We start from the raw sequence: 16,126 nt of genomic DNA on the forward strand, positions 1-16,126 counted from the left end.
CTGTCTAAAGCCAAAGGGTTGGGAAAGACAGAAACCGGTTTAAAACTCCCCTCTCCATTCATAACAACCTTGTCCTCATAAACAACAAAAAATAGCATGAATTGCTCTAGGGCTTGGATGTGTAGCGAGAGCAGAAAGCAATGGCTACTGCAATCAGCATGCATCTCTAATGCTTGCAGAAAAGGAGTCTTGGCCTAACAAAATAAAACTGAAATAAAGCTACAGTTTGTGATGGCAAGCATCTATCAGCTACCATCTATAATGGTGTTCTATCACTAAAAGGCTGGAATAAGAATTATCCTGCTTTCAACTCCTCCAGGAAATATAGCATCCTTGTTTATGGGGTTTGGGGGGGTTTTTGGTTGGTTGGGTGGTTGGTTGGTTTGGGGTTTTTTAATTGGAATAAATTGCTTTTTTCTGGTCCCAAAAAAACAGTTTATCACTTTCATCTTGGACAGTGTGGAAGAGTCCTGAAAAGACTGGGATCTTGGTTTGATACCGCACCAGAGCTCATGGGCTCTGTTTAAAGATAAGGGTATTCCTCTCTTGCCTTCATCACTGACTTCAGTGGCTGCATACCAAACCACAAAGCTCTTTGCCCAGCATTGCCTGTCAGGAGCCAGATGATGCTCCAAGCATTTCAAATTATGCTGAACACCTCGTGGAGTACTTGGAGTACTGTTGGGGCACCACCAGGACATACTAACAAAACTACACCCTTACTGAGTGTACATAGGAGTTCTTACTGGGACCTGTCAGACAGAATTTGGAAAAGCATTAAGCAGCCAGGAACAGCCAGAAGAGCCATGCAATCACTGGCTCCCTGTGTTATAATTACATCAGCACAAGATGATTCTAGATCAAGTCCCACAAGACAGAATTCTTATGTGTGTAATTGACAGGCTGCTTGTGCAAACACAGTGTCACTGTAGGTACATGAGTAACTGATAAAGGAGATCTTGCACCTAAATCTGACTCCTGCTCCCTCATCCCTAAAATCCTTTTTGTCTCACTCTTCCTGGATCTTCCTGGATGGTTTATTTTCTAACCACACTTCAGGAGATGCAGATTAGCCATGTGAACACACTCCACCTGGGCTTCCTCACATTCAGTAAGGCAGGTTCCTCTAGAAAAGTTGTCTCTGTTTTTAGTTCAGCTGATGCCATACTCATGGCAGAAACCCTGCAAAATCACACAGCACTGCCATCTGTGCAGGCACAAGCCCTCTTGCCAAACGTCTGTCACTGAGATGACACAGGAAGAAAACAGTAACAGTTTCTTGCCAAAACACACATACACCCTACATCTATGCAGACAACTGTGCTATTATCTGATGGCTGGTGGGTGCTCTATGCCAAACCATTTAAGTTGAAATGCACATGGTAGATGTCTGGATACCTAATGCTCCGCTCCATGCTGATGCCAGGAGTTGCACTGTGCATGTGTTTGGTGAAGGAAGAACACGAGAGTTGCCAGATGAGCTAATAAGGTGCCATCAAAATTGATTATATCTCTGTTCTGGTATTTCTTTCCATCTCTGCATGCTTCTTCTAGAGCACAGGCAGTGCCTCATGCAGAGCCCATTGCTGCTCACAATGCAAATCAGGAGTCACCTTCTCAGTGGCACTACATCAGAAAAAACACCATCTGTATTCATTCTCCCTCTATGGAGGCAAAAATACTAATCTCCCCTCATTACTACTCTAAGTAAAGAAGATAAAGATATCTGCAGTATCTGGAACTTCCTAAAATCCACAGATTCTGCTCATCTTTAATTGTCTTTTATTAATTTTTGTGCTAGAACATGCAGCAAAGACACTGACACACACCACAGGTTCCTGGCAGATCCCACTGTTATCCAGAAAGAACAAGGATTTTAGAGGCCACTCAGTTCTCATTGGGTGAGCCAGGACATGCTTCTTGCTGGCCTGCAAGCATCAGGGGCCTGATGCAACATGGTCTGACCAATTTCTAGTATACTGAATAGTTTCATAACCTCTTTTTACAAGTGTGTAAACAGACCTGTCCCCAGAAGGGGCTCCAGACCCATGAGACTGAAGAACACAGATGCTGTGGAAAGGTGATTGCCACAGTGGATGGCATTGCAGAGGAGGATACAGCTTAGCTGTCTGTTTTTGTAGCATGGGCAAAGTTTGGCTACTCAATCATTTCTTCATGCAACTCTTTGCACATGAGAACTTCTAGCCTCCCTGAGCCTTCAGGGACATTTTTGAGTGTCTCCCTTGCCAAGGCCTAGACATGCAGAAATCTCCTTCAAAAGCAGATAAATGGCATCATCTTGTATGACAGAATTAATGGCTCCATGGCACCCTATCTCCTCAGCACTCAATGCTTCTGCCTGCCTTTCCCTATGTACACATTTAAAGCATGTTTTTTCTCTAGTCCTGTTTCATTTATTATTTTGCATGGTGTGGTCGTTTAACAACAGCTTGGAATTAAACTCCAGATAAAATGTTCTTGTTCTCCCCACTCCTATTCCAGTGAGAGAGGGACAAAGGTTGAGATAACAATAGGTTGAGATAACAATTTACTGAAAACAAACAGCAATGAAATAAGAAACATAGAAAAACAGCACAATATTAATAACAAAAGTATGCCAAAGAGAAGGTGCTTTACACAAAAGGTGTTCGCCATCTCAACTCAGTGTGCTTGGCTGCTGAGACAAAGACAAGATGGCAGATGCTCTCCCCAGATGGCATTCTCAGTCCCCAAGAACAGTGAAAAAAAAAAGATGGACAAACCTCCCAAAAGCTGGAACAGTCTGTGTTGTGTCACCTGATTTCAACTGCTGGGCTCAACTGTCCTTCATAGTATCAGCTTGGCCCAGGTCTTCTCCACTAGGCTTGGCTCGGCTGGACTCAGGCTCAGGCTCACTTTCATTCCCCATGGCTCATCCCACACTGTTGTCATGGTGCTCTGCTGGGCTCAGCTGTGCTTGCTGCTTGGAGCAGCATTCTTCCTGAGGAACAGGAAAGGACAGGCAGTGGCAGAAGAGGGACAAGATTTGCAGTGCTTCTCCTGGTAACTTCCCTGAGGAAGAAATGGAACAAAGCAGTGCTGTTTCTGCGGTGCCTTCACTTTTTCTCTCCCTGAAGCCACAGCCCAGCAATGATGGGGATGATATAGAATAGCAGCCCAGCTGTGCCTGCATGGCCACAGGCTCCACCCCTTCTCAACCTCCACAAGCAAAACTAGGAGACATGGCGACAAGTGTAACTTAAAGTTATTGGTAGTACATTAGGAGTTTTGAGGTGAATAATCATAGAAATGTTTGGGTTGGAAGGGACCTTAGAGATCATCTAGTCCCAACTCTCTGCCACAAACAGGGGCACCTTCCGCTGGACCAGGTCACTCAAAGCCTCATCCAACCTGGTCTTGGACACTTCCAGAGATGGAGCATCCTCAGCTTCTATCTGCAACAGCTGCCAGTGTCTCACCACTCTCACAGCAAAGGATTTCTTCCAAATATCTAAGCTAACCCCACCCTGTTTTCGTTAAAAGGCATGGCTCCTTATTGTCGCCCTGATTCTTAAGTTTTTCTAAAGCCTTCTGAGTTTACATTCTGTTGGAAAACTTTCCCATACAATTTCTGTAAACAACATATTGTTTTGCATTCCTTCATGGGGGTGGAGAGACTTGATGTACTAGTGGTTTGTCCAATGTCTTTGGAGAGGTGGCCCATTCACTCTCCAATCCACTGTCACCTTTGGAAAAGTATAAAAGTTAGAGTCAGAAAATAAACTTTCTCTTTTACCTTGCAAAATAGCAGGTAGTTTGCATTGTGCTTTCACGTGTCCTATAGCAACACTTATCCTATCACCCCATGCCCCTGGAAAAAAGTTCCTCTACACCTCTCTATTAGAACCCCTTTAGGCACTGGAAGATACCCGTGAAATCTCCCCAGAGCCTTCTCCTCTCCAGGCTGAACAGCCCTGTCGTGGTTTGACACAGAAAAAGAATCTTTTCGGAAGGAAGAGGTCAATTTGGATATTGACCAATTGAGGCTGGACATGCCTCTGAGAACACAGAGGGGTTAAAAGCAGAATTCCCAGGAGAACTCGCTCTCTTTGGTTCTGGTCAGGGTGCAGTGCAGGACTCTCCCCGCAGCCCGTGGCTGGGTGGGGGAGGGGAGCCATGCGGCCCGCTCGAGGTAGGCCCAAGGGGGACTGGAACCGGGATGGCCCCCTGCAGATGGAAGGGTGGAGAAATCTGGGATGTCTCCGTTCTGCCCTAGAGTCTCTCTCGCTCTCAAGAAAGAGACAGCGACAGTCTGCCAGCAGCACACCGTGGGGAAGGAGGAGAGTGGGGATGGGGGGTGAAAGAAGGTGCCCAGCTGTGGGAGCCAGGAGCTGGAGATCCGGGCACAAAGCCCTCCAGGGAGTCAGGACTTTTAACCCTTCCTTGAGAAATGAAAGCTTTGTGAAATATTACTCCTCCTCAGTTTGAAGGAGAGAAGAGAGACAGCCTGGGACCTGGGCTGTTAGGAAAAGAAGATTGGGGGGGGAAGATGATGAAGTGGCTTTTGGCTGGACTTCTTATTAGCCATAGGCTGAACCAATTTTCTTCTCCGAGAGAGAGAGAGAGACTGTATTTTAGGAGGATGCCAGTGAGCCAAGAGGTCTGCTTCAGCAGCTGAGAAAAGACATGGAGCGAACAAAGAAAAGTTAGTGGGGTTGGTGGTGGTGCCCCCTGTCTTCAGAGAAGAAGAAAAGAAGATCTCTGTTCCTGAGACCCTCGGCCCCAGGGGAGGAAGAAAATGGGCGGGACTGCGGTCCCAAAAATGAAAAAACTGAACTGTTGTTTTTTCCCTCTTGGCAGAGCATCCTTGAAAGAAAAATCCTAAAAGCAGTCTGTCCATCCATGAACTGGTGGTGAAAGCACCATGCATGGAAAGGAGAGGGTCACCATGGCAAACTTTTTTCTCCAGGTGGTGCCATGTGTGACATGGAAACACAAGAAGTGGCAGCTGTGTTTCTTGTGGGGTCTGTGGCATAGGAGGGACTTTTCTCTCCCTCGATGGACTGAGTATTGATTATCTGGAGGGTGGGAACCTGATTGGGGTCCAGGTTGTGTCTCACTGTTGGAGTTGGGTGGTGGGAGGAGGCATGTTTTGAAAGGATTTAATTTTGAATTGTGTGTGTGTTTTTTTCTTTCTTTTTTTTCTTTTATAGTAGTATAGTAGTAGTAGCTTAATAAAGTTTTTTCCCCTTGTTATTAAGCTTGGGCCTGCTCTGCTCTGTTTCCTGATCGCATTTCACAGCATTCAATTGAGGGGCTGCATTTTCATGGGGGTGCTGGTATTGTGCCAGTGTCAAACCATGACAAGCCCCAACCATCTCAGCCTGTTCTTGTAGAAAGGTGCTCCAGCCCTCTAATCATTTGTCCTAGGGTGACGTTATGGTGTTTGTATCTCCAATCCTGTGTTCTGTTTACGTTTGATATTATGTTCTGTGCTTTCAGAACTGACTCTGAAAGTGAAGGTTTGTTTTGCCGTGTTATCATCTGGTTCACTTCCCCCCATGGTCTGCTGTCTAGAAAAGGCTAGGGCTGGCTGGCTGGCTCTTGCTTTGCTTGCTTGCTTGCTTTGCTTGCTTCTGCTTTTGCCTTTGCTTCCTAGTTAGGTTAGCTAAGCAGTCCAATTCTTTCCCTGGACTGTTTCTTTTCCTTTCCTGAATACCATCCAACCTGCTCCAGACTGGGATTTGGGAAACACCAAGGAACACCGAAAGCCAGCATTTTGTGATCTGCAGCAGCCATCCCCAGTGCTGGAGAGCAATCCCCAGCATCTAGACCCAGGCGACCACTCCCAGGAGAGACTTTCTGGATTTGTTCATCTCTTCAGAGTGGTGAAAGAGTTTTGTTGTCATCTGGTGTTGTTATTTTTTTTTGGTGCTGGGGAGTGCTTTGTTTGTTAAATAAACAGGTTCTTTTCCACTTCTCTCAGAGAAAATTTTTTCCCAAACCAGGTGGGTGGGGAGGGGCCATGGGGGTTTGTTTTCTGGGGGCTCCTTTCAGAGGGTTTTCCCCAAATTTGCCCCAATCTAGGACATCATTGTCATGTCTCTTCTCTGGGCTTGCTCCATCAGGTCCACATCTATCTCATGTTGGAGGCCCCAGAGCTGGATGTAGTTTTTGAGGTGGGGACTCAGCAGAGCAGAGCAGAGCAAAGGGGCAGAATCCCCTCCCTCCCCTGCTGGCCATGCTGCTTTGGATGCAGCCCAGGACATGTTTGGCTTTCTGGATTGTGAGTGCTCCTGGCCAGGTCATGTTCAGCCTCTCACCCACCAACACCACACAGTCCTTCTCAGAGCACTGCTCTCAATCCATTATCTTCCCAGCCTGTGTCTGTCCTTGGGATTGCCTCTGCCCAGATGCAAGGCCCTTGTACTTGGCCTTGTTCAATTTCACACAGCAGCCCACATCTCAGGTATCCCTTCCCTCCAGAGTGTCAACCGCACCACATAGCTCAATGTTGTCAGCAGACTTGCTGGGGGTTCTCTCAGTCCACGTCACTGGATGTGGACAGTGAGAGATGGTAAACTGCATCAGTCAAAATACCTGTCCTTGAGAAGCTCCACTCACATCATGCTATATGCAGGATTTTGTCTTAAAGTGAAACGTAAACTTTAAGGCATTTAGAGATTCTGAGGAGCTAAGAGAAATGTCTTACTAGAGTTAATTAAAAAAAAAAAAAAAAGAATAATAAATGAGTAGGCCTTGATGAAGTTAGGAGTTAGTAGTTAACTAATAATTAATTGCTTGTCAGCACAATGTTTAGTTAGCTGGGTTTATAATGAAGAATATAAAAACTGACAAATAGCTTTTAGGAACATAAGACAGTTGTGGGCCTCCTCTGTTCTGAAACCAATTGAAGACAAGGAATGGGAGTTCTACCAAGAGTTCATTTGTCATACTTGCATTGAAAAGGTAGAAATGTCAGAACGAGGAAGACTTCATTTACTTCCTCATTTTGGGACCCCTCCCCATAAAAGGGACCACCGACCCATTTCAAGGGACAAACTACGCATGCTTAATAGCTTTTGGAGTGATTAGCATACGAAGTGAGGAATGGGATGTACCAAAATTATGAATATGTATTTGTATTTTGTATATTCAATACTTGTATGGATAAAAAGACTCTGTAATCACCTGGAAGGTGCGGTGTGTATTTGGGAGCTATCCCGCACGCTGCCCAGCGTCATATAAACATACACTTTCTAACTTTAAACTGTTAGAGAGTTTTTGTCCGTCACAGTTGGATATCGATACTAGATCAATATCCATATTTTTTTAATAAATCAAAAGCTCCTCCAGGTGTAATTTCCTTCTAGTTTTTTAATGTAGCAGTAAGCATCTGATGTGCTGCCAGTTTTGCATGTGCATCCTTGTTCTGGTTTGAAAGCAAAACCAGTGAGAGACTCCAAGTCAGAAATACAATTTATTGGGAAAGGGGGAAAAGGACAAAAATACATGCAATAATAAAAAGGGAAAGACTACTGACAAAGTCAGAATACAACCTGGCCAGCGTGCTGGTAGCAGTCCAAATTGGAGTAGCTGCAGTCCTCTTGGGATGGCAGATGTAGTTGCTGTGTCTTCTCAGAGAACCTGTGAAAAGGCTGAACCTCTGTCTAGAAATCCCCAGTTTTATCCAGGTTGGAATGCCTAGCTCCTCCCCCCTGGGCAGAGCATCTTACAATGGGTCATTATGAGTCACGAGGTGTGTCCTTAATCACCTGCTCCTGGACAGTGTTATCTCTGAGTCATGTGGCAAGGCATTGATAGGACTATTAACAGCAGATAAGGAAAACTGCCCCAAGGCAACTCCTACTCAGATGGTAAATAGGAAAACGTTTGTTTTTTGTGTTTTTTTTTTTTTAATCTTGGACAATCCTCTTCCTGTAGGAATTTGGACCTTGGAACAAAGTGTCCATACACAAATAGCCACATTTTCTTGCACATAGCCATCTTACTTAGCCACTACTTTTTTTTTTCCTTTCTAATTAGTCTTCTTGAAAACTATTTAGTTGAAGTGAAGCAGTGAAGCTTAACACAGCCATCAGGCTATACCAAAATAAAATGTACGTATCCTTTAATGAAAAGATGCCTTTTTCCATTTCACTTTGGTACACACTGCACCAAAGCAAGCCACCAGTGCATTACAGACCACACTTTTCCACCTTCAAAGTTTATCTGAAGAGTCAACATGCCATAGTGTCTGTCAGCAACTTCTGCCTCAATTCCAGTCACAATACCCTTCAGCAACATTATAAACACAATGTTCAGATATATTTAGCCACAACTGAGCTCAGAAGATTCTATACTTTTGTGAGAGCCCCCTGGAGAAGCACTCCAGATTGCCTGAGCCAAATTCCTCCTACTACGTTAAAGGCCTCATATGCAAGGCTGCACCCAGCATGTGCACACTGCTGCTGGTTATCCAGCCATTCCACTGGCTGTGGAAGCATGGCAGTTCTTAAAATGGCAATCTAAGTTAATCAGTGTACAAAGGGAAAAGTGAAAGTAGCTGAGTTACCAGAATTTTGCCAATTTGCTTACCTCAATCTGCATTAAACAGCTTAGACCATTAACCACCCACTGCATACTCACTTTTAGACCAACAGAAGCTTCCACCTCAGTTTAATCCAAGCTATAAAGTTAAATCCAACAGGTTTATTGTGCATATGTAACAGACAGTGAAAACACCCGGTAGTGCCTGGCCATACCTCACTTCCCTGTCTCTTCATCCAAAGGTCTTCCTTTCTTCCTTCCACTTGTCACTGGGACAACAGCAGGATCTTTGACAGGATACTTTTTACATGTTTTATGAGCACAGTCCAGCTGCTAGAACCAAGCAACAAGAAGGGATTTTTTTTTAGCAGAATATGTCAGGTGGTAGAAATGCATTCCCAGAATACCTGGTGAAAAGCATGTTCCTCTATACCTCACTCATGATGTCACTTATCTCTTACTATCCTGCACTATCTTGCATTGATGTCCTAAAAACAGCACGCATTGTTGTTCCCTAGATACCACTTTTCAGGGGGATTTGACTTTTTCATTTTCTCATATTCCTTTGGCAGAACTCTAGACACTCTGACCTTCTCCAATTGGGATTTTTCACTTTCATAATATAAGGGCTTTATGAGCTTTAGCTTTCTGGTCTTTTCATTTTAAAACCTCTTGAACAGAACAACTTCATATCTGACAAGCCTGTCTTAAAAGATGCATATTCTTGGATTCATACATTATTCTAGATGAACTTTAAAACAAAACAATGGGGAAAGTAGACCTTACTGCAGAAATTCTGCATGCAAAATAAATAATTTCAGGCCAAATTGTGCCTTGGAATTGAGGTACAGGAAAATGGCTTCCAAAAGGCTCTCCAAAATGGCTCTAAGAATGTAGGCTTCCAGTCCTACCATATGAGATTAAATGAACATATGGTTCAAGTCAAGATTGTTTTTAAGTACATTCCTGAGCAGGGAAGGACTTATTTAAGCAATTGTTTAAATGTTTTCCTGAAACACAACCCCAGAACTTAGGAGGGTATGAGAGCAACCATTTCTTGGTCAGCTGATTTGTACTCTGCTAATCAAAATGCAGTATAGGTGCATGGGAACTCTCCAGCTATGCAGATACACATACTTGGAAAATATGAGACACAGCTTGTGGTTTTTTTATACAGCATGCTTTGAAATGCCACATATATTGCTTTCACTTGATTAAAGAACAGAGTCAACTTTGCAGAAAACAATTTATCAAATACATGAGACTTGGTTGCTACACCTAATTATAGACAAAATACTGTGAATAAAGCATGCACTTACCACAGACATCAATGACTATTTTGATTTATTGTAAATGGTGTTTATTTCTGTAAGCTAAGACTGTACCAATACAAATTTTTAAAATCAAAAATACAGTCACACTACAATAGTAGCAAACATTGTACAGACACTGAAACCAATCTCTAATGCAGCAGAACCAGACTTCTTAAAAATTATCATAAGAGAATAAAAATGGAGGTGAAGTGCAATAAAGATCAGAATATCTCTGGAATTTACAGACCAGTAACAGTGAATGTTATACTCCAATTAGCACAAACTGAATCCATTCTTTTCAAAAGCCTAATTACCTGACAATGAAGCAAGAGAGAAAACTGACAAATACCACCTTAAAAAAAAAAAAACTCTTAGCCTTTTTATTTTCTTCTTATTGAAGGCTCTTCTGTATTCAAATACTTAACATTTTTCAAGAAGACATTGTGGCAGACAACAGTACAACATACATTTGTTTACTCTATCCCCATTAAAAATAGTGGAGTCTCTTGAAGAGGAAAAATACATCACAACAAAAAACCTTTTTTTTTAAGTGACAGAAGTGACAGACAACTTTTTGACCGTATCAGTCTTCATCAGTGAAGGACCTTACCATGCATGAAGTTTGCTTCTTGAAAATATGCTGCAGGCATGGCAATGTGACATTCACATGGGTCAAAACTTATCCATCTGATGAGTAAAAGAATTACCAGCCCTGGAAACACCACTGGGGATCTGAGGCTCAAAGTAGGTTATTAAATCCTACTTAATTTACAGACACAAAGCCTTTTTGCTTGTTTTTCTCCTGTTGCTGTGCAAGTACAGAAATAGGGTAATTTGAGGACAATGGGATCAAAGTTAACTGAAAATGGACTAGTTGACAATATTGCTCACATTTTCAGAAAATTATCCAGTTATCTTCCGCTTCCCCCCAGATTTCTAGATTTGCAGAGCTTAATCCATTAAAATGCATCAAAATATTATTCCTCCCTAGTAAACTGCTGTTCAGTTAATCTCACAAATGCAGGAGCAAGGGATCTGTGTAAGAAGGTGCCCTGTGTAATGCAGGAGCGAGGGATCTGTGTAAGAAGGTGCCCTGTTTACAGGCAACTGCATTTGGAGTGGATGATACATAGCACTCCTCAAACTAAAATCTCTGCCTTAAATAGCTGATTACAGCTGGGGCTTGCAAGGAGATCTAAAAAAGCTAGGTCCCAAATTCCAGTGGGGTATGGATAGATAATTCTTTCCTGGATCCTTTCAGCAGCACGGGCTAAGCTATATTTAAAAGCAAAAAGGAAAACTGGTCCTTCAATATAATGTACATCAAACAAAATGCAACTACAGGACTGACAATATGTACACTGAAGGAATCACTGTGATTGGAAGGCGGTATCTAAACCAGCACATCATTAATATCATCTAGTTTACATCTTGAACCTGATGAATTGTGGTGAAAAGCAAACAAATGCAACTAGAGACTGACATTCCACAGGCAGCAGGCTAGATCAGGTCTGCACCTATAGAACCCTTACTGCATTTCCAGTGTGCAAAATGGGAATAAAGGATGTTGATGGCTTTTCTGACTCTAATCTAAGCTGGAGATAATGCAGATATACCTAGCTTCAAAATGGAAAAGAAGAAGATGTGGAAAAAACAGCTGCTGTGTTGCAGGAATCTGACTCCGGGTTTTGTTTTTTGGTTTTTTTTCTGCGAATTAGGTCAAGACATAGAAGTCAGAAAGACAAATTGGTAAGACAATTAGTGCAATAATGAGACCACTGAGACTCTGATCTACTCACAAATAGAAAAAATATAGGATATAAGACCATGCCTTAAATATTTAATATTAGGGCCACATAGGGAGGAGTTCTGTGGAGTGAAAACTCTTCACTCATACTAATGGAAGCACACATTCATGTGTAAATGGCTACTACAGAACCAAAACAATGGAGAACCACACTGTAACTGGTCCCAGCTGGCTCCTTGTCTGGTAAAGCAAGTCTGAAGAAGCTTCCAGTTTTTAAAGGACAATTATAGGACCTAACATTTCTGAAGAGAGCCCCATTCCCTCCTGACAGAACTGAGGTGCTGCAAAAGGCTTCTCAATATTCTATCACTTGTGGAAGGTTTTAAATTCATCACGTTTTGGAGGATCAGTATGCAACTCACTAGACAGGATGATTTCCAGCATATTCTGTATGAATCCTTTAATATCGCCTTTTGAAAATGTCCTGGGTATCACTAAAAGGAACAACAAAATCGAAAAAAAATTGCATAAATGTTATCTTTTGGAAGTGTTTTACATCACAAAGGCTGTCAATTTTCCTGCTTGGAGACAGAGATGACTTCAGATGAAAACTTCTAAGGATAAATTCAATGTACTCTTATTTTCCCCAGTCATGCAGTTTTTCTCATAACTTGTTATTTTGATTTGAAAAGTCTTTTCAAGATAGCTTTCATGTCTCAACAGGGATGGAAAACTGGTGGCCAGCCTCTTCTTTTTTCCATACAAAATAATATCTTAAATATCAGCCCAGGTACAGTGAACCATGCCTGGTGGCTGGGAAATCCACCAGAGCTGAGCATCTCACATTTCCCTCTTGCCTGTTTGTTTTATGAGAACAGTATGATACAATTTCAGCCAGTCAGAATCTTACAAAGATCAAAACAAAAGCATATGCTTGGTGTGCATTTGCAATACTGCTAGATTTTAGGAAGAGGGTAGAAGAAAATGCAGTGTCAGAATTTTGATAAACAGGGCTTGGCTGCCATGGGAGCAGTTGGAAAAAAAAGAGACCAAAAATCTTGGGCTTGACTTTCATCCAAGTCTCATTTGGCAGCAATGTGTGACTTCCACAGAGGCAGAGCAGAGACTGGAATCCACCACTTGACCAGGCTGACACTTGTTTACAGGAACCAGCTCACAACTGCTATGAGAGCTATTATGGTAATCAGAGGACTGCTTTAGTCAAATGGTGTTTTAGCATGCTCCAAAATTACTTGAGCAGGCCTGGCTATTCATTAGATCCATTACCAATGGGAACATTTTGGTGCTACACATTCCCTCGTACCCCTCACAGTTGGGAGACTGCTGGTGCAGGAGGTGTGGACAGAGATGATGGCTTCCTTTCAGCTCTATTAAAGGTTTTCCAAATTAAAATCAATGGGAAGACACTTGAAAGAAAGATGGAGAGTTAATTTTTTTTTTTCCTTTTACTTTTTTTTTAAGCTTCAAGCTGGTAAGTGATAATCTGTGCAGACAAGATACTAGAAATTTGGCACATCCCATCTACCACAACATATTGATTCCTTCTACAGAAGGCACTAAATACTGGCATAAACCAAGAAATGATCAGCAAAATGCAGTTTTAGTATGACACACAAAAATCCTGCTAACTGGCACAGCTTCACAGTACAATTTTCACTTACCTAAAATGGTGGTGATCATAGCAGCAAGGCTGAGGATTTTTACAAGTATCACGTAAACGTACAAATGTCAGAACATCTAGAAGACATGCAAAATTTCAAGAGCAACATCACTGAATCACACAATGCATAGAATTATTATTAATATTATTATTATGCAAGATAGTGTAATCTTTTTAATAAACAAAATATATTTTAAAACCTACAAACAGTTTACAAACTGTTCTTAAAAAAAAAGTTGTTACAGTCATTGAGTGAGTGTTAACCTTTTAGAGGTTCAACTCTAAGAACAAATAGATCATTATGGAGAATTCACAGTTAGGTGGAAATTTAGTTAAGCAAAATATGTTTATCAGCTGCTGTTTTAGAAGAAACTGTGCTAATCTTGTCAATTTACAAAATGGCAAAAAATACATTCATGTTAAAAAATTTAGAGAGATTAAACATTGCATGCAGGGAAAGACAAAATCCTTGTGTTAGCTGTTTCTCCTAGCACTGCTCACTATACCAAGGGTTGTAACAGCAAAAATGCTCTTCAAAGACAGAGTTAAAGCCTGTAGGTAATTAAAACAAATGGAAAATATTTTCTAATTCTGGTATAAAACAAAGTAGGATATTAAAGGATAAGGATTACTCTTGCCTTCTTTAAAAAAAAGGACAAAAACTTCCATTGTGTTTGGCAGGCTTTTCCACTGCCTTTCCATTGCTTTTTGTTTGACTTGGATATTCTGCTACTTCTTTTTCTTCCAGTATTGAGTAGTTCTTCTGCCTGGACAGATCTCAAGATGAACCCTGAGATGGATGTGCCACATGGACAAAAACAAGCACTATGGCCAAGTGATGTCCTCTCCTGCACACCTCAGACTCATTTCCAGTGAGGCTAGCCATGCGCCTGGGGAGGAAATGCAGGAACAGCGCAAACTTGGTGGAAGCAGAGTCATGGGCATGCACTTCTCACAGCACTCTGCAGAAGTGGCACCAAATTCTCTCTGGCAGCAGCACCACCCAGCTTGCAGGTACTGCCATATATAGGTGCAAAATCAGGTTCTCACCATTTCCTCCCCTGACAGCTTTCAGATCTCATTTCATGTTTTGTCTGCACATCTCTGAATGCCTTGAATACTTCTGCACCTGTATTTCACATCCATGCATCCAGCCTTGTGCAGAGGAACCCAGTCTTTCAAGCTGCTCATAGAGAAAGCTCCTGAAGAAGGCAAAGCTTCCAAGATCTGAATCATAGGCACCAGGCAGAAAACAAAGGTGTCCACAAGATGACTGATACTGCAATCATTGTTCAGTGCACCTTTAGCCTTAGAGGCACTAGGATATTTGTCTCCATACACAAAAGTTATCAAAATCAATTTGAAGCCATTTAGTATTTGATCCTTGCCTTCCATATCCACCACTGATGGTAGTCAGGCAATGTTGCCTGCATCGGTTTGTTTTCAGGATGGAAATTTACATATAGAAAGTGAATTAAATGTGACAGCAGAAGAGAAAGAGGAATCCTAGCAAGCAGGAGCAATGTGGAGCAGACCATAACGCTACAGGTGATCTAGGCCAGCTGAGAACATGCTATAATGGTAACAAGAGCAGTCTCAGCAAGATTACAACTTTCAGAAAGCAGATAAAATTCTAGGCATGAGCCATGTCAGAGAGTTGTTTTTTGTCCATTAAAAGAAAAAAAAAAAAAAAAGAAAGAAAGAAAGAAAGAAAAAAAAGCAGGAAAAGGAAAAAAGAAAAAAAAGAAAAAGAAAAGCAGCTGAAGTGGCGAAGATAGTATCTGTTAAATTAATTACTTTAAAGCACTTAGTCTTCTATTTTTTCCTAAACATTTTGTATTTTTTTGATGTTTTTTCCTTCACTTGACTCTCATGTTATTTCATTGACATTTACAGACTGTATCAAACAGTAGTAACCAAAAAGAACTCACATATTCCTACAGCTTTGTTTAAAAGAGCTAAACACCTCTTCTCATTTCAACTAAAAGTACCCCACTGAATTTCAAAGATAGCACCTACCTTACCAGTACCTTAAATACTGTGAAATAAACCTCTTTTAATTACAAAAGATCATATTGAAATCTGAAATGGTACTGGTTTTTCAGATAGCAATAAATGCTGTTTAATAAATGCTGAGCACAAGAATAAAAGATTAGCCAAAAGCATCCTAATATCTTTGAAACAGTAAGTCCATTTTTTAATGCACAGACAACTCATTTAGTGGCATTTGTATAATAAAATAAATAGAGTTTTGTATGCATTACCAACTACCATTAATCAGCTGAGTGAGAAAACAGAGAAAATAAATTAATTTCTTGAGACAGAGATCCATCAGTTCATGTAAAAAGAAAATTTTGTGGCAAATGCGTATTTTCCCACATCAGTTTAGGAATTAAAGCTTTAGACATTGCCACTGCTTCAAATATGTTCCACTTGAGAGGATAGTGTCAAACTTTTCAACAAACTCATAGGTTTCTCTGGGCTGTGAGGCTTCACGGCTTTGCAGGATTTTCCACTGTAAATGCCTCTCTGCTGCTTCCAGGAAGAGTCAAGGTGCTGGAGAACAATGGCAACAGGGCTTTGCAGGGCACCAGTCATAGTGCAGTGGGGAGGAACAGGCTGGAACCTGGTTTGCAGGAGTGCAGCTGGAAGCAGTGCAACCATGCAACTCACTGGGGGCTCAAAGAACTTGTCCTCCAAAGGGTCACTCCTTCACCAGCTGTAGTTACACTCCTCTGAAAGAGGTGGAACCCTGGGACTCTGGGGGCCCTTAGCTTTCCAAAACCCTTGAAGAAGTCAAGCACAGCCTCATGTGTTTTTCAATGCTGTTCTTTGGAAATTTAATTTCATTTAAAT

At 41.7% G+C, this 16,126-nt stretch overlaps 1 protein-coding gene across 4 annotated transcripts in view; it reads right to left on the bottom strand.

The window, feature by feature from the left end:
- Positions 1-7,446: 7,446 nt before the first annotated feature.
- Positions 7,447-16,126, bottom strand: part of KIAA1958 (KIAA1958 ortholog) — a 68,780-nt gene continuing 60,100 nt past the window's right edge. For 2 of the 4 annotated variants that reach the window (XM_072922885.1, XM_072922884.1), the window contains one exon: positions 9,675-13,347. The gene's annotated coding sequence lies outside the window, so the exon portion shown is untranslated. Of the gene's footprint in view, positions 7,627-8,744; positions 8,863-9,674; positions 13,348-16,126 lie in introns of those variants that run through there. The other 2 variants (XM_072922886.1, XM_072922887.1) reach the window with 2 other exon arrangements.

The sequence above is a fragment of the Taeniopygia guttata genome, chromosome Z (genome assembly GCF_048771995.1).
Source record: "Taeniopygia guttata chromosome Z, bTaeGut7.mat, whole genome shotgun sequence".
NCBI classification, from domain to species: Eukaryota; Metazoa; Chordata; class Aves; order Passeriformes; family Estrildidae; genus Taeniopygia; species Taeniopygia guttata.